This window comes from Protopterus annectens, chromosome 7.part0, assembly GCF_019279795.1.
Source record: "Protopterus annectens isolate FY-2018-M chromosome 7.part0, PAN1.0, whole genome shotgun sequence".
NCBI classification, from domain to species: Eukaryota; Metazoa; Chordata; order Ceratodontiformes; family Protopteridae; genus Protopterus; species Protopterus annectens.
In genome coordinates this window covers 1,207,173,578-1,207,201,074 of record NC_056739.1, presented here as the reverse complement: position 1 = coordinate 1,207,201,074, position 27,497 = coordinate 1,207,173,578, and positions in this window count along the sequence as shown.

The window sequence follows — 27,497 nt, the reverse complement described above, 5'->3', positions numbered from 1 at the left end:
TGGTTTACTCTGCTAAGTTCACAGGCAGTTTAGAAAATGGTTTGAAATATATTACACCAACAACTACTTCTGTTGTGTTTGAACTGATTTGGATATCCCCATCAGTATTTTAAGGGATATTATAGCTTATAATTTGAGTCTTCCTTTCCTGAGCCAAAGCAGATAAGGTGGCAGGTGAGATACTAAGTAAACATGAACCAGCTGTGCTAGTTGTACCAGATTTTAATTGCTTGCTCTGTCTACAGTGCACACATCAGGTATCTCCATTTTAGAGTCTGTTAGATACAGCTCCAATCTGATCTCTGATAATGTCACAGCTCCAATCAGTTCTGTGACAATGGCACTGCCCCAGTCTATCCTGCATCAAATGCAGTTTCAATCTGTTCTGTGACAATGGCACTGCTCCAGTCTTTTCTGCATCTAATGCACTGTTTCAATCTGTTCTGTGACAATAGCACTGCTCCAGTCTATTCTGCATCTAATGCACTGTTTCAATCTGTTCTGTGACAATAGCACTGCTCCAGTCTATTCTGCATCAAATGCACTGTTTCAGTCTGTTCTGTGACAATGACACTGCTCCAGTCTGTTCTGCATTGAATGCACTGTTCCAATCAATTTTGTGACAATGGCACTGCTCCAGTCTATTCTGCATCAAATGCACTGTTTAAATCAATTCTGTGACAATGGCAGTGCTCCAGTCTATTCTGCATCAAATGCACTGTTTCAATCTGTTCTGTGACAATGGCACTGCTCCAGTCTATTCTGCATTGAATGCACTGTTTCAATCTGTTCTGTGGCAATGGCACTGCTCCAGTTTATTCTGCATCAAATGCACTGCATCAATCTGTTCTGTGACAAAGGCACTGCTCCATTCTATTCTGCATCGAATGCACTGTTTAAATCAATTCTGTGACAATGGCAGTGCTCCAGTCTATTCTGCATCAAATGCACTGTTTCAGTCTGTTCTGTGACAATGGCACTGATCAAGTCTATTCTGCATCTAATGCACTGTTTCAATCTGTTCTGTGACAATAGCACTGCTCCAGTCTATTCTGCATCAAATGCACTGTTTCAGTCTGTTCTGTGACAATGACACTGCTCCAGTCTGTTCTGCATTGAATGCACTGTTCCAATCAATTTTGTGACAATGGCACTGCTCCAGTCTATTCTGCATCAAATGCACTGTTTAAATCAATTCTGTGACAATGGCAGTGCTCCAGTCTATTCTGCATCAAATGCACTGTTTCAATCTGTTCTGTGACAATGGCACTGCTCCAGTCTATTCTGCATTGAATGCACTGTTTCAATCTGTTCTGCGACAATGGCACTGCTCCAGTTTATTCTGCATCAAATGCACTGCATCAATCTGTTCTGTGACAAAGGCACTGCTCCATTATATTCTGCATCGAATGCACTGTTTCAATCTGTTCTGTGACAATGGCACTGCTCCAGTCTGTTCTGCATCAAATGCACTGTTTCAGTCAATTCTGTGATAATGGTACTGCTCCAGTCTATCCTGCATCAAATGCACTGTTTCAGTCTGTTCTGTGACAATGGCACTGATCAAGTCTATTCTGCATCTAATGCACTGTTTCAATCTGTTCTGTGACAATAGCACTGCTCCAGTGTATTCTGCATCAAATGCACTGTTTCAGTCTGTTCTATGACAATGACACTGCTCCAGTCTGTTCTGCATTGAATGCACTGTTCCAATCAATTTTGTGACAATGACACTGCTCCAGTCTTTTCTGTATCAAATGCACTGTTTCAATCAATTCTGTGACAATGGCAGTGCTCCAATCTATTCTGCATCAAATGCACTGTTTCAATCTGTTCTGTGACAATGGCACTGCTCTAGTCTATTCTGCATTGAATGCACTGTTTCAATCAATTCTGTGACAATGGCACTGGTCCAGTTTATTCTGCATCGAATGCACTGCATCAATCTGTTCTGTGACAATAGCACTGCTCTAGTCTATTCTGCTTCAAATGCACTGTTTAAATCTGTTCTGTGACAATGGCACTGCTCCAGTCTGTTCTGCATCAAATGCACTGTTTTAATCTGTTCTATGACAATGGCACTGCTCCAGTCTGTTCTGCATTGAATGCACTGTTTCAATCTGTTCTGTGGCAATGGCACTGCTCCAGTCTGTTCTGCATCAAATGCACTATTTCACTCTGTTCTGTGACAATGGCACTGCTCCAGTCTGTTCTATGACAAAACACTGTTCCAGTCTGTTTTATGCCAGTCCTACTGCTTCCTTATTATGTGACACCAGCACGACACCAGTCAGTTCTGTAACATCACCCAGAAGCATATTTAATATTAACATTCACATTTAAATTAGACAATGAACTTTTACTTCTGTAAAATATGTCATTGATTTTTCAAATGCCATTGTTTCTCAAGGGTGATAATGTAGTACTTCTCCAATGAATCTCTCACTCCCTTCAAATGTTCTTTCATTTATTTTGTTCTTTCTGCATTTTTCTCTGAAACACAAGAAAAGATTTGACAGATGAGTTTGAAGGAACCACTGTGATCTTTTCAGTATTTGTTATAGAATAGCTGGTGGATCCCTTTCCACTGCTACTATTTCCCAGTCCTTCCTTGTTTTTACTCAATTCTTCCAGGGGCTTTCTAGGATCATCATACTCTTTTAGTGCCAATGGATAAAATACTCTAAAGGAGGCATGATACAGTAGTTTAAAATGAACGTTCAATTCCTTACACTCTCTTCTCAAAGGAAGGAAGGAATGAATTCCTTTTCATAGGAGTCGGAAACAAAAAAAACATTGTCTGCATGAACTCTTGTATCCCCTTTTTTCAAAACAGTCCCTTTCTTCCAAACTATGGCAAGGACTTTTTTTCTTTTAACTGAAAAGACTCCAATTTAACAATAATGGATCTAAGTTGCTTCATAGTTCTTGGGCTTGGAATATTCAGTCAGTGCAGCCTTTCTGTTTTAATGACCAAAATATCTAAACCAGTCCAAGAACTGAGACATTTTGTCATGAATTATTTGCAGTTTCATTCCTCCACCTATTCTGACACTGCAGTAGTCCTCACATTTTCTGAAATTTGTCTTCCAATTCATCTAATTTCTTTGTCAGGTGTTCAGCTTTCAATGGTGTTCCAATACTTTTTTCTCTAACCCCTTCTCATGCTCTTGCAATGTTTTCAGTTCATCCAAGAGCCTATTAAGCAAATCTTGCATCTCCTTAAGCATTCTGTTATTCGACTGCATATAATCTGATACTGTACCACTTATTTTAGATATTTCTAAATGCATTTGTCAGTTTTAGTTTCCAAAGAACCTAATTCTTTACCTCCTTCATTTACCAATTTGGACTAATTTTCCTGCTTGTGTACCACACTAGAATCAATGTCATTGTGTATTTTTCCAGATGTACTTCATTTTGCTTTATTTTTTCCCTTTTTTGTTGACTTTTTGGAGATCATATGTACTTCTTCCATCAAATTTCACATCTAATAAACATGAGTTGCTGGCATTCTTGTTTTAATGGTCCCTAGCCTAGAGCTATCCTCTTTATTGATTGATTGATTAATTGATTGATTTCCCTTTGTTGACCAGGAAATCTGATGGGTCAAAGCACATATTCACCAGAGGCTCCAGAAGATACATTTAAGATACTCATGACAGAAAAATATTTACAAAGGTACTTTACATAGGTGGTTCTTAAAACATCTAAATACAAAGAGGTATTTGTCCTGTAGTGACTTTCTAGGTATTAGGACTTATAGCCCTGTTGGGCACTCAGCACTGCTGTTTTACAGACACCCTGCCTCCTGTTAACCCAAATAATTCTTCCACTCACTACTTATGCAGTACTGCTCTGCCCCTATTTTGTGCTACTAAAATTCTGTCCTGTGCAGTTTCTATTTCTTAACACAGTATTTTCACCAGATATGGTAAGTAAATACCCTTATTAAAACTGAACTACCAGTACAAAGACTCTAAGTTCTGCCAAACAGATCCTAATTTTCACAGTACCTGATTGCATATACAACTCTGCTGATAGCTTTATGTCAGGTCCAGCCCACTCTGTCTACCCTACCCCCATTTCCACCCACCCCCGACTCAATCAAACTTATACTATCATAACCCCACCTACTACTAAGTAAGGACAAATCCAAGAAATGGTCATACCTTGACTACTCATCTATAAATCTTGTTCTTGGAGGTGATACCCCCCAACCCAGACCATCTTAACAAGCCATGCAACAAATTATAATTCCTACCCTACCCAGCCAAACCCATTCTTCTCCCACCAAACAATACCCATCACAATAATCTACACTTCATAAATCTTAACCTATAAATATCTACAACAAAACTCCAGACTTTCATGCACACATAGCAACACATGCCCTATACATACTTGTAACAACTAAGAAATTCTTCCCCAGATTATAACATTCTAAGAAATGATAGGTAATGCCAGAAAGCTGAAGGTATTGTCATCTTCTGTAACAACACCATAAAACTTAGCAAACACCACCTACATCCCAAGTTTCATAACACTAAAATAATTATCTTACTTCTTCAACTCAACAATCATAAGAGCATTTGTATTGTAGCAATATACACTCCTGCAAATAATAACACCCCTATTCTGGAAGACACCATAGAGTGGATCTCTCACAACATAAATAATGAAACCATAATATTAGACAACTTTAACATAGACTACTCACTCATTAACTCCAATCCTCCCTCTTTAGCCATTAATCTCTTTGTCTTCTCACAACTATTCACCTCTTCAACCAGAACCTTCAAGCACAGTAACAAAAAGTCAGTCTTGGGCTGCACCCTTTCTAACTCTCCCTCAAATATGAACACTGCTGGATGTTTTGCTGACACCATCAGCGACCACCTACCCACCTTTGCTGTCAGATATATCAGTCACAACCCTAAACATATAGTCTTTAAACAAGTACATAAACTCAACTCCTTTAACAGAGATATCTTTATAGATTATCTGTACAAGAACAACTGGAACTCTTTAAAAGAATTACCACTAGACAAAGCATTGAGCCAATTCAACCACATTTGCTTTGCCATTTTAAATAAACTAGATACTATTAGGAACAAAAGAGTAAAAACCAACCCTGCCCTGGCTCTCTAAAAACACTATTCAATGCATGAAAAACAGAGACAATGCCTGAAAAAGATGGCACAGAAACAAACACAACAAATCTGGCAAACTTGTAGGCATCTTTGAAATCACAGTAAATAAAAAATCAAATCTGACAGTAACTATCTGCCTGTTACTATATTTCTATCTCACTTTTTTCCCTCTGCCATCATTTTTCCTTTTCTCTCCTAACCCCCCCCCCTTTTTCTAACATCATACTCTATGTAAATATGTTGCATACATTACTCTATAAAACATGATTCATGGTTTATTCACCTCATACCTAACAATATTCCTACTCAGCTGGCAATACTCTAACACCATACATAATGATGTCTCTTTTCTGTTCTTATGCAATGTATCACTAGTCTAAAAAAATGGTATATCTTTTGTGTTCGTATGCAATGTATTACTAATCTGTAAATTTGTTAATATTAATCAAACACTTTAAACATTTTAAATAATGTTTCTCATGCAGTACCAATCACAATGATAGCTAGTGTAATAATGTTTCACTATTTATATCAATGCAAAGTGATATTGTCAATCTGTGTTCAAGGAGCTTTTCTTCCCAGGCCTCCTCTGAAAATGGGACTACAAGCCTAGTCAGACTCTTCTGATAAACAAATGGTAATAGACAGATAGATAAATAAATAAATAAATATTCTGTAGTGATATTATGTTTGATATTAAATTAAAAGTCTAAAGCATTTTGTATGCAAATGGTTCATATGTGACATATGTGACAAGCTGACACTGAGTATAACTTATGAGAAACATCTAAGGAAGCTTGCAGTATAAATGTTAGCAATAAATAAAACTGAGGAAAGGAGCATGATATATTAGCAAATAGGTAGATAATAGAGATAAAGCTAAAAGGGGGAGAGAAGCAAAGTATAGCTGTTAAGTCAAGAATAGTGGGGATAAGAATAGTAGAGTGTGGTGACAAAAGGAGATATTGCCAGCCCAGCTAGCTGGAATTTTGTAAAACAATTATATGTCATTGGGGAATATATATTGAAATGATTTATATAAGATGCTTGTGTTACAAATGTATTAGAATTGTATGTCATGTGTATATCAAACTGCTTGTAGAGACGGGTGTGTTGAAAAGGTATTTGTAGAGTACTGTGTTTGAAATGTAACCACAGTGTGCCCTACTGGAAGAGAACAGAAATGTACATGCACTATTGTAACTGTTTAAATGTATATATTTTAACAGTGGAAACTGGATTACAGGAGGTTAACCTCAGTCTAGCAAACTTTAGAAAAATATCTGAAATTAAATTACTTTATAGGCTAGGCTATAAAAGATGGCATCTTTCAGTTCTCAATGCAGCAAGAGACATAAAGTCTGTGCAAGGAAGCTTTCTGGATTGTTTTTAGGGTGATCTGATTACTAGTCTTGAAAGCATGAAGGAATGCAATAGTTTTATGACTTCCAATATCTGCCAAAGATCTGAGGAAAAGCCTGTGTCTGTATATTTTTACAGGTAGATGCTTAATGCTGCCAGCTTCTAGCAATGCGGGGGTTTGGTCTGGGAAGTAGCAGATGTCAGATGACAAGAAGTGATGTCATCCTGCAAGCTATCCCAGCAGTAATATTTGCGATATCATTTTGAGAAGTCTCTTAGTGAGACAGAGCATTCTGCATTCTGTCTTGGACCTGACAACAGATAGAAGATTCATTCATCACATCTGCCTTGTTCTATTAGTAAGTTTGTAGATTATAGTAATTCTCTTAGATTCAGTCAGGAATATAGCGAAGCTTAGTTTAGATATTTTTCTTTATTTATTTGAGACTGTCCTGCAATGTTGTTTTAAATATTTCCTGTGGTTTTGAACTCTGATGTCACTGTGAATATATATTTAGTATTGCCTTGTTCTTTTATTATTTATTATTAAATATATTTAAACTTTTCATTGTGGCTGATCTGTGTAGAGATATTTATGTTTTAAGAATACCTGCATGATTATTTGGTGACACTGTGTGGGCCACTCCTAACATCTCTGCTCTTGGTCAAACTACCATTTGTATTAATATCAATATTGCACAGTAAAAAGGGGTTCTGGTGGCAGTGGTAACTACCTTATAGTCTGGGCAGAAGGGAACATAGCTAGTAAACTTGTGCCAGCCTTTCCCAGGTGTGTGTGAGGACGTGTGTGTGTGTGTGTGTGTGTGTGTGTGTGTGTGTGTGTGTGTGTGTGTGTGTGTGTGTGTGTGTGTGTGTGTTTGTAAAACAAATCTCCAAGAGTGTGTGTCACATTTGGGCAGGGACACAAAGCACTGGTTGGACAGAGAGAGTGTTGGAGGACTTAGCTTGAAACCCTGGCTAAGGACTCAACTCTATAGTTGTGCCAGTGGGGAGTCTTACTCGGGATCTGGAGAAAGAGGGAGAAACCAGCCCCAGACTGACTGTGGTCTCTGTGTACTCTTGAGGGAAATTGCACCTGAGGCAGAGATCTGCATTTGGAAATACTGTGTGTGTAGCTGTCATCCTTCCAGTGAGCATTCCCCCACTATTGCCAGTGGTGAGGATTGAGGCTCCTTGATTACTGTACATGGTGGGACGTCACAGGTATATACTGACATAGAACCTGGATAAGGAGATGGATAAGGTGGGAAGGTCAGAAAAAATAAAATATAAAGTGGGTATTTAGATATGAAGACAACTGAGCTGTAGTGATAGAAAGACTGTGTGTGTGTGTGTGTGTGTGTGTGTGTGTGTGTGTGTGTGTGTGTGTGTGTGTGTGTGTGTGTGTGTGTGTGTGTGTGTGTGTGTGTAGAAAGAGATGAAGGTTATAAAGGGATAGGGAGCATAAGCTGACAAAGGAAAATGGAGTTACCCAGCTGAGGAACATGTGGTTTAGATGTTGTTTTAGTATGGGCTTGAAGGTGGAAAGTTTCACACACACACACACACACACACACACACACACACACACACACACACACACACACACACAGACACACATACACACACACACATTATCATTATTTACAGACTTTCTAAACCTGATTGCACTACAATAAGCACTATTTTTACCCAGAAAACATCATCAGAGTTGCAAAATACATAACAGCCTAGTACTGATAGCTATAGGTATTCATTCATTGTAGACCAAAAACAGGTAATTTGGCATGAGATGTACTAATAGTTTTGAGCTTGTTATCAATTTTAATTTAATTATAGGCAATCATATTGTGATTGTTATGTATATTGGACAGAAAACTGGATTAAAGTTCATTGTGATCCCTAAAACCACGTTTTGTTAAACCTCTTCCCCTTAGTGATACTGTGACATTAAACATTCATTAAACTTAATGTCACCTTTCATTAACCTTTTCCCCTTAATTACACTGTGTCTTCAAATTAAGTCGTAGGAGATGGGGGTGAATAAGTGTTTGCCACACACTGCAGTTTTTATCAGGGCCTGTACTGCTAGTCTTACATCTTTAAATTGCTAAACTCTGCATTACTGCATCATAAAGAGAAACAAACATTTGAATAATCTTGCAATTTTTAATTAAAATATCGTCTTCCATAAAATAGCCATTTGTCATTCAATCAGGTTGTAGCAACATCACTTCATTATAATGATAATAGTCAGATCTTCAATGGATTACCAAGCAGCGTTATATACATATATGGTAGTCAAATGCCTAAAACGTGCTTTTTACATAAAACAAAGCTACTCTTTGGGGTGTATGTCCAATAAAAATGCAATTATATCCTGCAATGGGCTGGCGTCCCATCTAAGACTGGTTCCTGCATTATACCAGCTGCTTCCCTGAACAGGATCTTGCTTTCTACCATCCTAAATTGGATAAAGGCATAGCTAAAGAAACTTCCAAGGCGTTCCACCATTGTCCCCAGTCAAGCTCCAATCTGGTCCCCAACTGTAATACCGCTATTGCCTAGTAGCACTGGTCTTAAATTAGATGTTTTGCATCCATTGTTATAAGTACCACCTTAGTTTTTTATCTGCTCTGTACAGTCCCATGACACAAGTCAGGCACAGTGACACAGACAAGTACTACTGCCAAAAAAGTAACTCTGTAGGATGAAAAAACAGTTACCTCTTAACACAGGCAGACACACACAGACACACATACACTACCCTTTAAACTGTTGTATGTTCTTTCTGGTATATTCAACATATCTCATATATTTTCCTTGCTTTTTTCTTCTTTTATCAGCTGTTATGCCATAGCTAAATAAGTTTACCTTGTAAATGTCAGCAACACAATGCAAGCTTGCAACAGTTCATGAGGAACCCAGAACTAACATCACTAAGAATTTCTCTGCAGTGCTTGAACATGACATTTCCCACTATCCTGTCATTGTGATGAGGGTTTTAGTTACTGTTTGCTTCCAATTCCCTTTTCATTCCCTTATGGGCAGGTGAAGAGATTTAGTGGCTATGAAAGCCTGAGAAAATGTTCCCTATCTGTAATCTATGCAGATTTTTTGTCTTATCTGAATCTGTCCATCTTGACACACACCATCTTTTCCAGCTTCTCAATCTCATCCCTTCTTTCAAACATCCTAACTCCCCACACTTTCCCTGGTCCCCATCCTGTTGCCACTCTATTGTCTTTCCCAGGACTGAATGTTGATTTCTGCTACCAAACCCTTTTTTCTGTCATATTAAAGCTCATTAAAATCACTGACAATATTTCAATAATTATATTTTAGTAAATGTAAAATATTTTCACCTCACAGAAAGTGTCTCCAGTTCATCTTTCAGCTGAGGTGTCTTCTATGCATAGCTGCATGTCTTCTCTGTGTTCTCATGTGTTCTCATGGGTTTTGTCTGAGCATTCTAATTTTTCTCCCACACCCCAGAGATATGCATTAGGCAGATTAGCAACTCCAAATGGTGTGTGTGTGTGTGTGTGTGTGTGTGTGTGTGTGTGTGTGTGTGTGTGTGTGTGTGTGTGTGTGTGTGTGTGTGTGTGTGTGATGTGGAAGTGTGGCATGGCAATGTATTCTCTTCTTGCCTAGTAAGCGTTGTGAATGGTAGTGCCTGTTCTTGGCTTCACTACAGGATTCTGATGTGACTCATCAATATTTGATGGATGTATGACTTCTCCAAGGGCTACACACTCGCACATAGAGACATGTTTAAATAAAAGCTTTCTAAATATTGCTCAGATAGACAAACACACGTGCATGCATATTAAAAAAAAGGTACTTTTCCATTAAACCCCTACCACGAGTCTTGCTTTCTCCAGGGCTTCGTATCGGCATCACGGTCAGTCTGTCATGGACCTTTAACCAAACTAGTTGAGTTAGGCTGCCCACTGCCCAACAAAATATGTTCTGTTCTGGTGCCCCTAGACACAGCCCCAAAAATGAATATTTTCACCCAAGCTATAACTCTGTTAATGGTAGCATTCTTAGCTGTCTGGCTTCCCTATACAAAAAAAGTGGAAAAGTACTTTCCATATACCTCCCAACTATATTGTAAGGTTATGTTTCAACTTTTTTCATATTGCCATAGTATCTTAAATGTTTAAAGTGGAAAACTTTTAATTACAGTACAAAACACCCGGTGACTAGTGCAAAGTAGTGTGCATAGCTTTGATACCAAAATAAAGCTTCCTTTTCATTTAACTTGGCAGCTTCGTATCCTATTATGGTATTTTTAATTCCTAACAATTGGCGACTGCAAATACTGGAAACTCAGAAAATACTCTCTTCAAAGAATTTAGCACTAGAATTGCCCAAATCAGAACTGCCCTGCATAATGAGACTGGTGACAACAATTGGGTGGCTTCCCGTTTCCTCACAAAGCTTAAACACCTATTTGTAGAGCTGCTTATACCTTTAACAAGATTTCACGTATACAGCTGCAAAATAAGTTGCAGCTGCTTAAGTCAGTTCCACTACTTCACTCGGGCCTGGTTTGTCAGAGATGCAAACCACAGTTGTGAGATGGAGCAAAGCTGTTCTCTTCTAGTGTTAAATGAATGGTCTTGAAATTGCACTTACTCTTCTTGTACCCGGCTACTGTGGTTTAATTTTTTGATGGCCAAGCAATCCTCTGCTGGCATGACACGAGTTTACACGTCAGGAACCCATCGGCCCCATGCCCCCATGTAACACTTTCTCCCCAGAAGTTGGGGGCTGCACCATACTGCCGATGCACGGCTGAGCAAATCCAGTCCACAGGTGTGAAGGATCTGCACAGCTCGCTGAGGAATAAGGTGAGACGCTCCGATCTGGCACTGAAAACACGTGGTAGGGGTTTAACGGAAAAGTACCAAAAAAAGAACGTAATGAGTAGCACTGACAGACAGATACTTATCTTCACCACAACTTGCATTTGCAGGCAAGAATGCACATTAAGTTAGTACATTCCAATACGTTTTTGCTCTGGTGTGATGTGCACATTGCAAAAATGATAACTACTTGTCACCATGACTACAACAGTACATGATATCTAAGTGTCAAATTACTTCTTATGTCACATGCTTGTATTGCTGCCCTTGAAGACAAATTAAAAGTAATTCTGAATAAAAGGAAACACTGACACTCATGCATAAAATTTATTGAATATAAGATAAAAATCTAAGAAGATTTAAATACACACAGCAAATTATTAATTTGTATTTATGTCTTCATTTATTTATTTATTGATCAGGTAAAACCAAGTGGAACACAAACCCTTTTACAAGATTTGTGAAGAAGAAAGCACTATATTGGAAGTGATTACGCACACAGAGTACAGTACAGTAGAAGGCATTGCAGTTCATAATAAAGACATTAAAGGGAATCAAGCAAAAATTATGTCAAGTCCATGACCTAATACTGTTGATAATAATTTGGTAATCTTCTCAATTATAGGTAATAAAGCAGATAGATCTCAGCTGTGCAGAGGATCTAATAAGATTCAAAACTCAGTGCCGAATGCCATTCAATGTACATTAAGTGGTAATAGTGCTTTATATTCCAAATCACAGCACTGTTTTTATAATTTTAAAATAAATAAAAAGCATAAAAAGTAAAAACACTTAAAATAAGAAAATAAATAAGTACAAATTAGAAATTTACATGTGCAGTTTTCAATTTCAAATAACTTTTTATTGTATTTATCTAATGAAGAAAGTAATTGTAACAGGTGAAAATCCAAAAGAGAAATGCCATATAGCTTCTGCTTTCATGGTGGAATACTTTGATTCCTTTTTTGTTAGAATTGTTTAATAAGAATTTCCTAAATAGATAAGCAAATGAAATCCATTGCACAACAAAGAAAAAAGTATTGATGCACTGAGACAGTAGATTATGGGTGCAGTTATATCTTCAAGATAAAATGCTTTGCTTCCTACTGTGTATTATTATTAGTTAGCAGGACTGTGCTAAGTAAATGGAGTGAGACAGAGATGAGTTTATGGCACTGAAACAGATGCCCTGTCTCCAAGACAACAAGAAAAGTATTGTTTGTTAATGAGAATTACACAGGAGGAGGCAATCATATATCCCAGCTGCTAGGATTTTAGCAAAGTCAGTGATATTTTTTGGCAAAACACACACACGCAAACACGCTCACACAACCTGGCTGGGAAAGGGACAGATACACACACACACACACACACACACACACACACACACACACGACATACACAAAAACACACACACACACACACACACATACACTCATTTTGGCTGTACACAGCACCCTATGAAGCCTACAGCTGGAGTTCTAGATCTCGTTTTGCTTTTCTCATGGTTTTCACATTCATGTATAATAACACTGGTATCTTCGAAGCACTATTTCAGAAACAGCGTGCAGTGTTCATCTACTAGCTACAAAGTACAGCTACCTGGTCTCACCATATCCAAGACTTTGTAGTTTGTTACAACATGCTCTCTGTACCTCTTGCATCCTACTGATGCAAGTGTTTATACAGGTATGTGTATACCGACTGTTTTGCTGTGTTTTGTTGATGTATCAGAAAAGTAGATGTCTGCAGCTATGCAAAGTGTTGGGATCCTCTGTCAAAGTAAGCAGAAGATAGGTGGGTCCAGCCTCTGAAATATGAAATGAAAACACAGAATAAATTAACATCCATCTGTATTAGCATGGAAACAGACACAAGCCTGAATGCAAGCATAGCAGCATACGGGGTACAAAACTACTGAATAACGCAACTGAGATGAGATGTGGCAATATACTACAACAGTACAGGTACCTACTTTTCATTATAAGAAGAGACATGAAAGAAGCTTGCACATTTTGCAATAAATATGCATCTGTAAACCGTGAAGTCAAGGTTATTATGCCATGTAAAAATGATGGTTGTCTAATGCTAGAAATTATGAACTCCTGCATTCATATGACTCAGCATGAGTAAACATTGTGTAAAATATCAAACATCACAACAAGAATAGCCCAAGGATAAACGAGTTGCCATAGTAATATAACCAGAACAAACAACTCAAAAATGTAACGGCAAAACGAAGTACAACGATCATGTAAAAATCAACCAAGTCACTGTGTATTCAGGCAAGCGTTTTCACCACACTGATGTGGCTTCTTCAGTCCATAATATCAAAAATACACTCTATGTCCCATTTTTATAACAATTTGAATTAAAACATCCAATAAAAACATTTGCTCACTTTTTGACACGCCCCCCTCCCTGTTAACCTCATCACACAGACGTGTCTTTAAAGGTGCAGAAACTCATTTATACATATATCCAAGAGAAAAAGTATGGGCATTCCATCATAACAAAAAACAACAACCATTACTTTCTACAATCATCTAGGCAATCCCCTGGCCTTTAATACTGGCTTAACTGACACAACTTCATTGAGCCCAGCTCCCTTGTCAGCCCTGAGCCTCAGTATCCACCAAAGCTCAGCCCCTTCTGTTTTATTCTCCACATTACCCAACCTTACTGTTTCCATTATAACCTCAACCACTCTAAACTTGAAATTATGTTTTAACTTAGTACTGAGAACATATTTAGCTATAGCTTTGTTCATATTTCCATTCTTCACACTGTATAAATGTTCTCTAATCCGCTCTCGTAAAGTGTGGTCCATTTTCCCTATGTAGAATCTTTGACAACACAGGCAACAAGCCAAGTAAACTATATGCTTAGTACCACAATCACCCCTCACATTAAATTTGTACTTCTTACCTTTGTCTGGATGATTAAATTCACAGGAATCCATATCAATGTACTCACAGCACCTACATTTCCCACAAGGATATATCCCAATATTTCTCATCTTAGTATTCTTTTCCTTATCTGGGTAACATAACATCCTCTTCATCGACTGACAATTCTTATAACAATAACTGGGACTCAACCCTACCACTTTTCCTATCCTCTCATCTGTTAATAAAATAGGCCAATTCCTCTCAATTACCTGCTTAATACTATTTATGTTGCTAGTATAATACATTCTATATCTTACTCCACCATCATCTTCTCTTCTCATAGTGGCTACTTCCCCAGTCATCTCTTCCATCTCCTGTCTCATAAAATATGGCTTCGCTCTCCCTCTCCTTAATCCATCCACCTGTCCCAGCATCTCCTGTATGTCATCCCCCTTACACCTTCTTTTTCCAAAATTGCTGTTCAACTATTCCATCCCTCTTCTATAACCTTCCTCCATATGACGTAACCGGGACGTCCTCATCCCTTGCCCTTTAACCACATTCCTAAACACCAGTCTAGGGTGCATACTATTCCTATGGAGAATAGCATTTCTTTGACATTCCTTTCTATATAAACTCTTGGTGATAGTCAAATCTGGCTGTTTAGTGACCAAAACATCTAAGAACTCTACTGCTGTTCCAGAGAACTTCATAGTGAACCTAAGGAAATCTGATGTGGTATGTAAAAACTCCATAAATACACGTAGTAATTTAATGTGAGGGGTGATTGTGGTACTAAGCATATAGTTTACTTGGCTTGTTGCCTGTGTTGTCAAAGATTCTACATAGGGAAAATGGACCACACCTTGCGAGAGTGGATTAGAGAACATTTATACAGTGTGAAGAATGGAAATATGAACAAAGCTATAGCTAAATATGTTCTCAGTACTAAGTTAAAACATAATTTCAAGTTTAGAGTGGTTGAGGTTATAATGGAAACAGTAAGGTTGGGTAATGTGGAGAATAAAACAGAAGGGGCTGTGCTTCGGTGGATACTGAGGCTCAGGGCTGACAAGGGAGCTGGGCTCAATGAAGTTGTGTCAGTTAAGCCAGTATTAAAGGCCAGGGGATTGCCTAGATGATTGTAGAAAGTAATGGTTGTTGTTTTTTGTTATGATGGAATGCCCATACTTTTTCTCTTGGATATACGTATAAATGAGTTTCTGCACCTTTAAAGACACGTCTGTGTGATGAGGTTAACGGGGGGGGGGGGGAGGAGGCGTGTCAAAAAGTGAGCAAATGTTTTTATTGGATGTTTTAATTCAAATTGTTATAAAAATGGGACATAGAGTGTATTTTTGATATTATGATCTGAAGAAGCCACATCAGTGTGGTGAAAGCGCTTGCCTGAATACACAGTGACTTGGCTGATTTTTACATGCTCGTTGTGCTTCGTTTTGCCGTTACATTTTTGAGTTGATTGTGTAAAATATGACAAAAGTTGAAGAAGTACAGATGTCACTAAAATCCAAAAAACATAACACAGTTGATAAGGAAAACTCTACGGGACAATAAAATGTAGCATATATTTATCAGATGCAAACTTAGAGTTGTTATGTTCAGTATGTGCAGGGGGAAGAATTTATCACGTGATGTAATGGCTGCGAATAGTATCCATTCAGTCTATAGCTGCCTACATAACATGAGGAAAATAAGATGATCACCAGGCACTGAAGATGATGGGTATCTCCTCTTATTATTAAGGACCTACCACTGGAGTGTACTGGCAAGTGGATGCTGCTTTTACATGCATGGTATGTACTGAACCTTTACACCATCTCATACTCTGTAGATGGCAGCAAATAATGCAAAAGCATCTATGCCCCGTAAGTGTTTGCAGGCAGATTAGAGGAGTGAATAGATGGTATACATATATGTTGCATGATTTGGAAACAGTAGGGTAGTGATGCGTGCCAAGCACAGACATTCCTGCATCTCAGTCTTTCAATGTTGGGATCAGTTTGAAGTGATTTTCATGTTCAGAGGTATAGGACAGACCTGGGCTGAGCTTTCACAGTGCCTCAGCTGTCTGCATCAATTTTCTTGCTGTCTCTAGGTATCCAAAGTGTCTTTGCAAATCTTATTAAACTGAAGGCATGTATGAGTCAGGCACAAATTTTATTTTATGAAGTCACCTGAGTATGTTCTGCTTTGTCCACCTCTGTAGTTTACTTGCTGTCTGGATATGATCATAAGGAGCAATTGCATAATGCTGCAATACTCATATGAACCCAGAATACCTTGCATCTTCTTCTTTGACATCTATATTTAATCATGTATCCTGCAGACATAAAGGGTCCTGAAACACTACAGTCTGTCCTTGTGCTCCTTCCATGGGGAATGTGTGGCACTCTGTCTGCCATGGTGGATGCCAGCAGATATTGTGCATCAGAAGTGGATGTGGATGCCACTGCTGAATACCTCCTGTACAAGCTCACACAAAGATTTCAGTGCAACTTCATAGTCTGAAGCACCTCTGCTGTACAGGTCTGTACAAAGAGGACATGTGGTCCACCATCAGCTGCACTGCTCATAGCATATCTTCTGTGCCCCAGTAGGTATGTGGACAGGCAGATTGCTAATATAGGCTAATTAATGTGAGTTTGGAATATCCTTTTACATCCATAGCAGTAGGTTTGAGGGTAGATACATGCCAGCAGTGCATCATCTGGCTATACAGGTACACTGTTCATGTACTACTACTTTCTTACTCACTAATGCACAACGTAATACAGAGCCTGGGCATCAGTAATGTATGTCATATTCACAGTGAAGCACACTCTAGCGCTGAAGTGTATGAGACGTTTGTCATATTCTCATACTGATGTTCTAACTAAAAACAGAACAATCCTAAGCTGACTTGAGATATGACAGAGTGAACATCAGGTACAAAGCAGGACAAGTATTACAATATTTTTGAACTAAGTTAATAATGTCTGGCTGTCTGTTTGGGGACTGTGGAATTTCGTACACTTTTTTCAGTTGAAAGTATACTAGTACATGTTGCATCTGACCCCAGCCTAATCTTCTTAGTTCAATATGGTGTTTTTCGCTTTTAAGAGCTGCATGATACCTGGGAGATGAATGGTTTGGGGTGCACGGCTAGGCTTGTAAGTGCCCTAGTGGTTGTTAGCTAGTAAGAACCTATCAACCTGTGTAACAACTCAACTGTTTTATTTTAGGTTTACTCTAGTTTGTTTAGATGGGCTGTTTGGATTTTACTTAATATGGAGGAAGGACAGAGGAGGATTAGTAGGAGAAGGGAGCAACTAGTACCTAGGCAGGTGCAGTCTGGAAGATGTAGTTTAACTCTGTATAGTAGGCCAAGCTTTTTTTTTCTCTCGTTAACAATGTAATTTATATGGTGATCAGATTTTGATGTTGATCAATAATAACGCACAACAGCTAAGTTTCAGTTATTTATTCAATGGTTGTCATGTTGTGTTGGCATGTAAAGTGATTTTTATTTTATTTTTTTTGTATTGTACTGTATAATGGAAGAAGTGAAAAAAAGTTATGTACTCACCATAACATGTTTATTTTTATTCTTTCTCAACTGATGGGTTTGTATCCTAGACTCAGATCCCACTTGGCCATTTGTACCAGATCACTGGATCCAAGAACTGTTGAATCCTCCCTTTACCAATAATGCCCTGCCAACCTAGGATACTGCATATCAAGTTTGCTGCCCCTAAATATAAAGGGACAATTTATTACAGATGTTGACAAATATAGAAAGGAAGCAGGAAGCTGGAGCTCAAACAAGGAACAGAGATTCCTGTACACATTTTAAATCATTCTAGAAACAAAGGAAGGGGGCAGGTGGGCAGGAAGTTGAGGAAGAATGAAAATGGACAACATAGATGGAATGTTATGGTGAGTACATAACTTTTTAGCTGATGTCCTTTTCATTCATTCCTCAGCTGATGGGACAGAGTCCCCATCTACTGTAACCTAGGGAGGTCCTCATGGAAGGATATTCTAGAGCACTACTGAGCCAAAGGCCACTTTGTTCCTGGAAATCAAATCTAATTTGTAATGAGCAATAAAGGTGTGAGAATTATTTCAAGTTACAGTTGTGCAAATGTCATCCAAGGAAGCCCTTGACCAAAAGGCTGAAGAAACTGCCATAAACCTCATGGAATGAGCTCTAGAGGCTTGGGCAAGGATAAATCTTTTTTACCCTAAACAAAGAAATACATTCGGTTAACCATATGGCCAGTTTAACTTTGGATACTGGTTTGCTCAATCTGATAGGAGAAAAGAAAACAAATAACTGGCCAGCTTTCCTGAAGCCTTTGGTTCTGTGAAGATAAAAAGCAAATTTGCCTATGCACATCCAAAATGCAATACAAAAAGCATATACTCTCCCTTATTTGAGAGGTTAGGAACTCAAACTGGTAGATTAATGACCTGGTTTATGTTGGACTCAGAAACTACCTTAGGCAAGAAATATGGATTTCTTCACAAGGATACCCTGTCTTTAAACTAGGTAAGGAGGCATAGAAGATAGAGCTTGGAGTTCGGATACTCAGTGCTCATCTAGCTGATGTGACTGCGACCAGAAAATTGTCTTCCAAGACAAAAATGTTAGTTCTGCTTTGGCTGAAGATTCAAAGGAAGCTTGTGTCAAGGCCTGAAGCATGATAGGTAAATCCCAAGGAGGAGTACAATCCTTTAACTGGGATCTAAGCAAAAAAGTTCCCCTAAGAAAGGCTGTACATAGTTTAGAAGAAGCTAAAGGTAGAGTTTTTTTCACCCAGGTGAAAATTTGAAATGGCAGCCAATTGCAATTTAATAGTAGAAAACTTGCACCTTCATTGAAAACTGAAGTTAAAAGGATAGATTGCACAGGTGCTGAAAAATAATCCAGATCCGTGCTTAAGACACAGAAAACAAATCTCTTCTATTTACTTTTGTAAACCTTCCTAGTAGAAGCTTTTTGAAAAGATAACAAAATATGACATACCAGGGTGGAGATCCTGGACTGTCTAGAAATCAATGGAATTGGAGGAAACCATGTGGCCAGCGTGAGGACTGTTAAGTCCGTATGAGTCATACTTGTCAGGTGAGACAGTAAGTCTAGGTTGAGATCCAGTATCCATGGCAGCTGTAGAAGGTGAGCCCAGAGAAAGAGAAACCACATCTGATGAGGCCAGAATGGTGCAATAAGGCTAACTGTGGTTTTCAATCAAAATGCTATCTGTAGAAATTTGGGGATGAGAGGTATTGGCAGGTAAGCATAAAGAAGACTGGAGGGCCAATCATGGACTAGAGCATATCTCAGTGACTCCCCCATTGGGGGAATCAGGACAAAGAACTTGCTGCATTTGTGGGTGAGGAGAGAGGCAATTCAATCCTATCATGGCTGGCCCCATCGATGGAAAATCATCTCTGCCTCTTTGACATTGAGAGACCACTCATGAGGCATCAGAATGGATGTGCTTAATTTGTCCACAGTCATGTTGGATTTCCTGGAATGTGCATTGTTATGAGAAAGCAACCTGAAGAGATTGCTCATTGCCACACTCCCATCACTTCTCAACAAAGTAGGTAAGATGTGGTTCCTCTCTGTTTGTTGATGTACCAGCCCACTGACATATTGCCTGTCTGAATAGCAATAGTCCCAGATGGGAGAATGTCTTGAAAGGTCTGCAATATTAGGAGGACTTCTCTCATCTCCAGGATGTTGTTATGCATCATGGCCCCTTTGGGGGACAATGTACCTTGGACCATCCTTCTCAGGTAGTGCCCCCCATCCCAACTGAGAAGCATCCAAGGTCACCATGGCCATGGACATGGGGAGAACAAATGGATGGCCTTTGCAGGGCTTGTTTGAATTAATTCACCAAAGAAGATATTTTTTGCATGCTTAAGTAATCTTGATTGGAGCAGTTAGCAGGTATTGAAGAATTGATCACTGAACAGAAATTGTCTGTTGAAGAATTTGTATGTGAAATTTAGCCAGAGACATAAGGATGATAGCTGCTGCCATTGATCCCAGGGTCTGTAAGATTAATTGGGCCAGAAGAGAAGAACTTTGAATCACTTTCTTGACTTGGGACCTCAGTGTCTGTATTCATGTACAGGGAAGAGAGACTATCAGACTAACTGTGTCCAGACAATCACCTATGAACTCCAGACTCTGCATAGGTATGACCTGAGATTTGTTGTAATTGACAATAATTTCCAGATGAATACACAACTGCAGCAAGTAGTCCCTTGCCTGTACAAGTTGATGTCTGGTTGGGGAAGTTAGGAGCCAGTCATCTAGATATGGAAACACTGAGAATTCCAGCAGTTTCAAGTGAGCTGTTACCACTGCCATGCATTTTGTGAACACCCTGGGGGCCTCTTGTGCAGAGACAAATGCCTCCCCCCCCCACTGCCTCCACAGGAGAACTGTCATGCTTCCTTCAAGGAGTGCTGATAGGGCTTACCTAAGAAAGAATCCCTGAAGCCCCAGTTCTGCTGGCAACCTCTGCTGCAAGGATAGCATCTTCCATTCAAGATCCCCCTCCCCTGTAGAACTATCTGCATGTGAATCTTGAAAAGGAGAGAAAATAGAAAAAAACACCAAATTCCAGTTCAGTACAATGCTATATTGGACACTTTATTCTGGTACCTCAGCTTATCATCTTCTTAGGAATAATTAAATTGTCAGACATTGCTTAACACTGTGGCTCACAATAAATAAAGCTGCAGTCAGGCTATACTATGGTTAGATTGTTGTACTTTAGGAAGACCATATTTGGCAGAATGAGTGCTAGACCTTAAAAGGGCCATATTGGGTTGAATTGGACAGTGCTTTAAATGGAGCTTCAGTTACATTAGAAATCAGTGTATGAGAAGAGCAGAAGAGTTGTGGGTAAAATAGAAACTGACATCACAAAAGTTACAATCATCTGAGCAACACAAATCATCAAACAAAAATGTTTACTTAAGATTTAGAATATTCACAACGCAAAAAAAAAACATAATGTTGGCAAAAAAGGGACTCATACAGGATGAAGCAGAAAGAAACAGTGAAAGCAATGATAATATCAAAGTCCCAAAGTGAAACACCAAACTACATTAGAAAGGGGATAATACCATTTATAAGGGCAGAAGCAAGACAATCTAAGAAACACATAATACTAACGAAAGGGAGGAAATGTGCGCAGCAAGTGATATGAAACTGCAGAGCTAATGGACAATTACTTCTGTGAAGTCTTCATAAAAATAATGAAAAAGGACCATAAACATATGCAATAAAAGTCATTTGGGAAGCATATTGAATCTTTTTTGCAAGAGTTACTTCAGCATAAACTCTTAAGTCTGATGTTCCCAGAATTATTACAGAATTAACAATTCTGAGCACTCTTTTAAACAAATCATATCAGAATGGATAGTCTGTGGAGATCTGCAGAAGGAAAATGTGATCCAGCTTTTCTGAAGTCCAGGCCAAAACGAAGGGACTCTGGCTGACAAAGTTCACAAACAATTGCAAGTTGGGAGCTATTATTAACTCCCCAAGTTATGTTGACATCCTACAGAAAGTCCTCAATGAGACTAACGACTGGTGCCAGAACCATGGCCTTATGCTCAATGCCACAAAATGTGTCATCATCCCCCTTGGGAAAAACCCGGTTCCCTTGAATTACCACATTGATGGTAGTCCACTGAACACAGAAGGCAACATAAGAGATTTGGGAACACAGGTTGACAGCAACCTCTCTTTTAACCACCATATTGCCACTGTGATCAGAAAGTCCTTCTATGTGGCACATCTCATTACTAAGGGTTTTGCGTCCAGTAAGAAAGAGGTCACTGTCTCCCTCTACTCTTCCCTCATTAGGCCAATCATCGAGTATGATGCCCCATTTGGCATGTACCTCACTAGACACCTGCAACAACTGGAGAGGCCACAAAAGTACCTCACAAAGAGGATCCTAGGCCTTAAACATTTGTCCTATATGGACAGACTCAAAAAACTCCAGCTATTTTCTGTCTCATATCGCCTACTTAGAGGCGATCTCTGCTTGACTTACAAAGCCATGTCTGACCCAGCTCTGATAGAAATGCTACATCTAAAGAAATCCCAATCCCTCCACACCACATGCTCCAGAGACCTCAACCTCATTACCATAATCAAAAGAACATTCTGGAGTGAGAGGTTCATAACCCAGAGAGTGCCCATGCTATGGAATAGACTTCCCATACATGTCAAGCAGGGCACCTCACTGGCCCTCTTCAAGAGGAATCTTGATGAGTGGATGAGAAATAGAAAATTCACCCCAGGGATCACTTCAGTGGCTCTACTCGACAGAGGCACTAGGAACTAAGGTCGGATGGCACGATGCCAGGGTAATCCTATGGGCTAGGCTTGTAAAGCCTCCAGTGCCATTAGCCTAGCACACACCTATGAAACTATGAACCTATAAAAGGGATTGAATAAGTGAGGTTTTTGGGTAGCACTGAATGGAAAAAGGTAATAAACAATTTACTATTTAGAGGTTGGTTTGGGACAGGATCCAAAGCAGCAGGAAGGCTCAAGTTATGTCTGAAAGAAGTCAACCTGACCACTACACCAAACAAGTAAACAAATGTCGATAAATCTAATAGTCTTCTTTGACTCACTCCAGAAAGTATTAAATGGGGTAGGACACATGGTCTACCTATACTTAAAAAAATACATTTGATTCACAATCAAACAAAAGCATAGTATGCAAATGAACTTATCCTGACACCAGGACACTATCTGGATTTAAACACTAGCTGGTTAACAAGATATACAACATAACAGTAAATGCAATTCTCACTGAAGAAAGATGAGCTCCAAGTGTTTGATAACCGTGTTCGCTTAGGCTATGTCCCTTATGTGACATTACAGAAAATAAGAACAAAAGTATAAATCTTTGCAAATGATACAAAGGATAGCAGCAGGGGCAATAAAGGATGTGAGGTGAACAGGACGAGAAGAGCCCTTGCAACATTAAATGAATTGTGAAGCATATGATAATGCACCTGGGAAATAAACTCTGAGAAAAGACGTATGTAATATGAGATGAGGTACTAATAACAGCAAAAACAGAAAGCAAGCTATGTATAACCAGAACTAAATACAGACAGTCAATGTGAGGGAAAAAGGAAAGAGAGCTGTAGGGATTGTGGAATATAAATGCAGCGGCATTGCCAATAGGGCATGAGAGGGTCTTCTGCGCTGACACCCCATCTAAACTTCTGTACATTTCCAAAGGTGGATATGGTCTACTCATTGATTTACTTTAAAGCAAGTGATAATCCTTTAATCCCGTTTGATAGAATGACTTCACATCAATAAGGTTTTGTCCCAGTAAAAGATGACTTCTTGCAATAAATCCTGAATGCCTTTGCTATCAAAATTTTGTTTTACAAAACTTGTCTTGCATTAATTTACAAGCAACATGCTAAAAATAACAGAAACAGACTATTAATAATGTAATAAAGCTTCCTTCTAGATCAGTATAATCATATGATTAAACATGTAACTCCATCCTAAGATTGAACATATATGACTTTCAAATGTTACAAAAATAAAACAATTGGTAATTTCAGAACATGATAATTTGCATCTTAACGGGTTTTATACCTTTGCAACAGTGCTTCCTAATTCTCTTACAGAAAATCTTCATGCATGTAAAATTCAGAAGCTTCCTTGGTCTGCCCTGAAATTAAGTTCCTAACTAATACTACCTACAAAACAGTTCCTCTGGCCTGTGTCATGGCCTACACTTCTTCAGATTTAATTTTAAACCAAGTATTGGCAAATAACCAACCTAGATAGATTTTTCTAAGTAAACATTGCTATTAAAAAGCTGATAAATGACAGCTAGCAAGTGTACAAGAGTTCCATATGTTACAGCGAAACAAAAGACGCAAACACTAAAACATTCAGCACCCCCCACCTACTTGTTCCTTGAGTGCTTTGTCTTCCTGTAGCAGAAGTCAATTTCAGAAACCACAGTGGGTGTGAATAATGACCCCTTGAGACCAGTTTAATATAGCATTAGACAGATGAACAATAAGCAAAGTAAATAAAGGCAGTGATAAATGGGAACACATTAACCTACAGTGGAAAGAATAGCCTAAAGGAATACTCATTAATAAAGATACTCACTGACGATTTATTGATACTGCTTCTGGAGGCCCAGCTGAGTATTTTGTTGAAGACAGAGTTGAGTCCCCTACACACACACACACACACACACACACACACACACACACACACACACACACACACACACACACACATGCTGATTGCTTCAGAACAGGATAACTGAGATGTCCTGTTATGTTGTTCTGACTCATAACTGAGAGATCCAAAGGACTTTACAAAGGTTATTAAGGAAAGATATGTTGAGGCTATATATGCTTGTTACCTAATTTAAAATAAAAAACAAATATTATTTGCAAACCCAGATGTCTACATTCAGATGATGTTTGTACACATATTACCATTTTCTTAAATCCACAAATTAATCTGTACTTTAGTTCATTTGTAGGTTTGTATGTTTCTTTTTAATGAAGTAATTGCTATTATATTGTATACTCTACTATATTATACTGTTTACATTATGCATGATCAAATAATGATGAACACAAAACAGTGACATAATAAAAGGAAAACATACATAATGCTGAATACTCTAAACATCAATCCCAAAAAAGACAGAAAAAAGGAAAATAATTCCATTTTCCCTTCTTCGTAATAATCCCCAACACTAGCCTCTAATTTGTTTGAATAGTGGTAAACCTGTCTCTGTCCCAACCCTAACCCTACACCTTAATCTACCCCCCACACACACACACACACACACAGACACACACAAACTCTAAAGCTATGCCCTTACCTATCTCTTAGTGGATCTACGTCATACCATTGAAACCTCATATCATCAAATTACACTTCACTGAGACAAATTCAGCGAAACTGCATAGCATTGAAAACAGACATCATCAAATACACCCCGGACTATAACACAAAAGTACATAAACTCCACCTACAATATACCCACCATCCAAAACACTGTAAACTTAAACTATCTCATCCTACATTTTTGCAGGGGGGCTGTGCCCCCCCCCCCCAGCCCCTGCAAATTAAATATACCAACTCAGAGATTACAGTACATTGTAGACAAGGCACACAACCATGGCATGCCCACATCTACCCAACAGCCACCCAGGGAGGTGTACATGTACAGCAGCTCCATTCCATTTAATAGTGCTGCTACAGAGAAACAGGAAGTACCTTCATTTTGATAAAGTCAGTTTTGATAATGTTGGTTTTTGATGCTATGCAGCTTCGCTGAAGAAGGATACATACGGATAAGAAAAGGAATAAAATGATTACATTAAAGTGAATGGAGTGAAATAGGGAACCATGAGAAATGAGCTTGAGTAATATTAATATGACAGAATTTTATACAGATTGGTCAGAATGGTGGCTAGCATTTAAAGAAAAATATAAGAAATGTTATATATAAAATCAAATAGACAGTTGGAGATTAATGATGAGAAGGTATATGCATTTATGTAAGGAAACATTTAAAAATTTGAAAATGAATGACAGTATTTTATTAAAGAGAAGGTATGAGTTTAATGAAAAAATAAATATATAAAATATTTGATATATAGGATCATAGGTGGTTACTAGGCTAATGTCTCCAGTTCCCTTACAAGCCTAGCCAAGTTCAACCCATGTTCCCAAGGGGGTCTGGCTCAGGCAGACACTAAACTCAGCACCTATTGACTCTGTCCAAGAGGGGCAAAGGTGGAACCACTGGGGTGAATTTTCAGTTACCCGACCAATCATCCAAATTACGCTTAAATAATGCTTTGTTTAAAATGAATAGGAAGCTTGTTCCAAAGGTGGGGCAACCTATGTGAGACAAATATGTCTCTCCAGCAAGTTCTGTTGATGTCTCATACCAGGTTAAGGTCCTTTGAGCGAGTGACCCATGTGCCATTTGACTCTTGAATGTGCAGCATTTCAATTAAGGCTGAGTCAGACATTGCTCTATATGCAAGGCACAGATCACCTTGAGTAAAGTCAAAATGATTTCAGTTTATCTGCATAAGACAGATCTTGAAGACCCTGCATTTTCCTTGTAAGGAGCCTTTGTGGTCTCTCAAATTGCTGCAGGTGTTTGGAAAGGAACATACCAAAGGGAACATTGTAGTCTATTATTGGCCTGATGAGGCAAGAGTACGGGGGGGAGTTATAACCTCTTTTTTTTTCTGGAGGCAATCCCTTACTTATGAGAAGAGCAGTATAAAATGCCCTTCTTACTGCTGTGGAGACATGACGATCAAATTTAAGACTGCTGTCAAAGAGATATTTCTTGCAAGGTAAGAAAGAAAACGTGCCTCCCTATTTAAACCAGATTATGAAAGAAGAAAAGAGCATCATGACAGAAATGAAAAATGAAGAAGGTTTAAGATGGAATAAATAAGAAGAAATTATGACAATAGTTACGGAATAAGTAGAGAAGACGTTTAGTATGAAAATAGAAAAGAGGAACTGGATGGCTAAAAATCTGACAGATCGAGACAATAGAGATTTACAAAAGGAGAAAAGTCTAGAGGAATTAGATAAGATACTATCTATTGTGAATGCAAATTCAGCAGCATGACTCAACAGAATAGAATATTTAATGTACAGGGATATGGTAGTAGAAAGTAAGAAATATTATATTTGGGTACTTAATGAATAGTTAAAAGAAGGATTCAAATACAAAGAATTATGTAAATGAATAATTAAGTGTATATGGAAAAAATGAGACAAAAAGGATATATAGAACTGGAGACCAGTAGTTCGGAAAATACAGATTATAAATTTTTTATGACAATAATGCAGAAAAGAATGGAAGTAAAAATAAACTATAGTATAGACGATACAATATACAGTAGTAAAGGAAGAAGTAGTCAGAAACTATTACTAATATTTAGAAAAATAGTAGATGATTGTTTAAACAGAAATGAAGAAGACAATATCATGATAGGTGATAAAAGTAAAACATTTGACACCATACAGCATGACACTTTATGGGATATACTGACATCTGATAAATTAAGTAACAAGATAAAAAATGTATGTATGATAGCTAATGAACAATATGAAATACAGATTTTAGTGA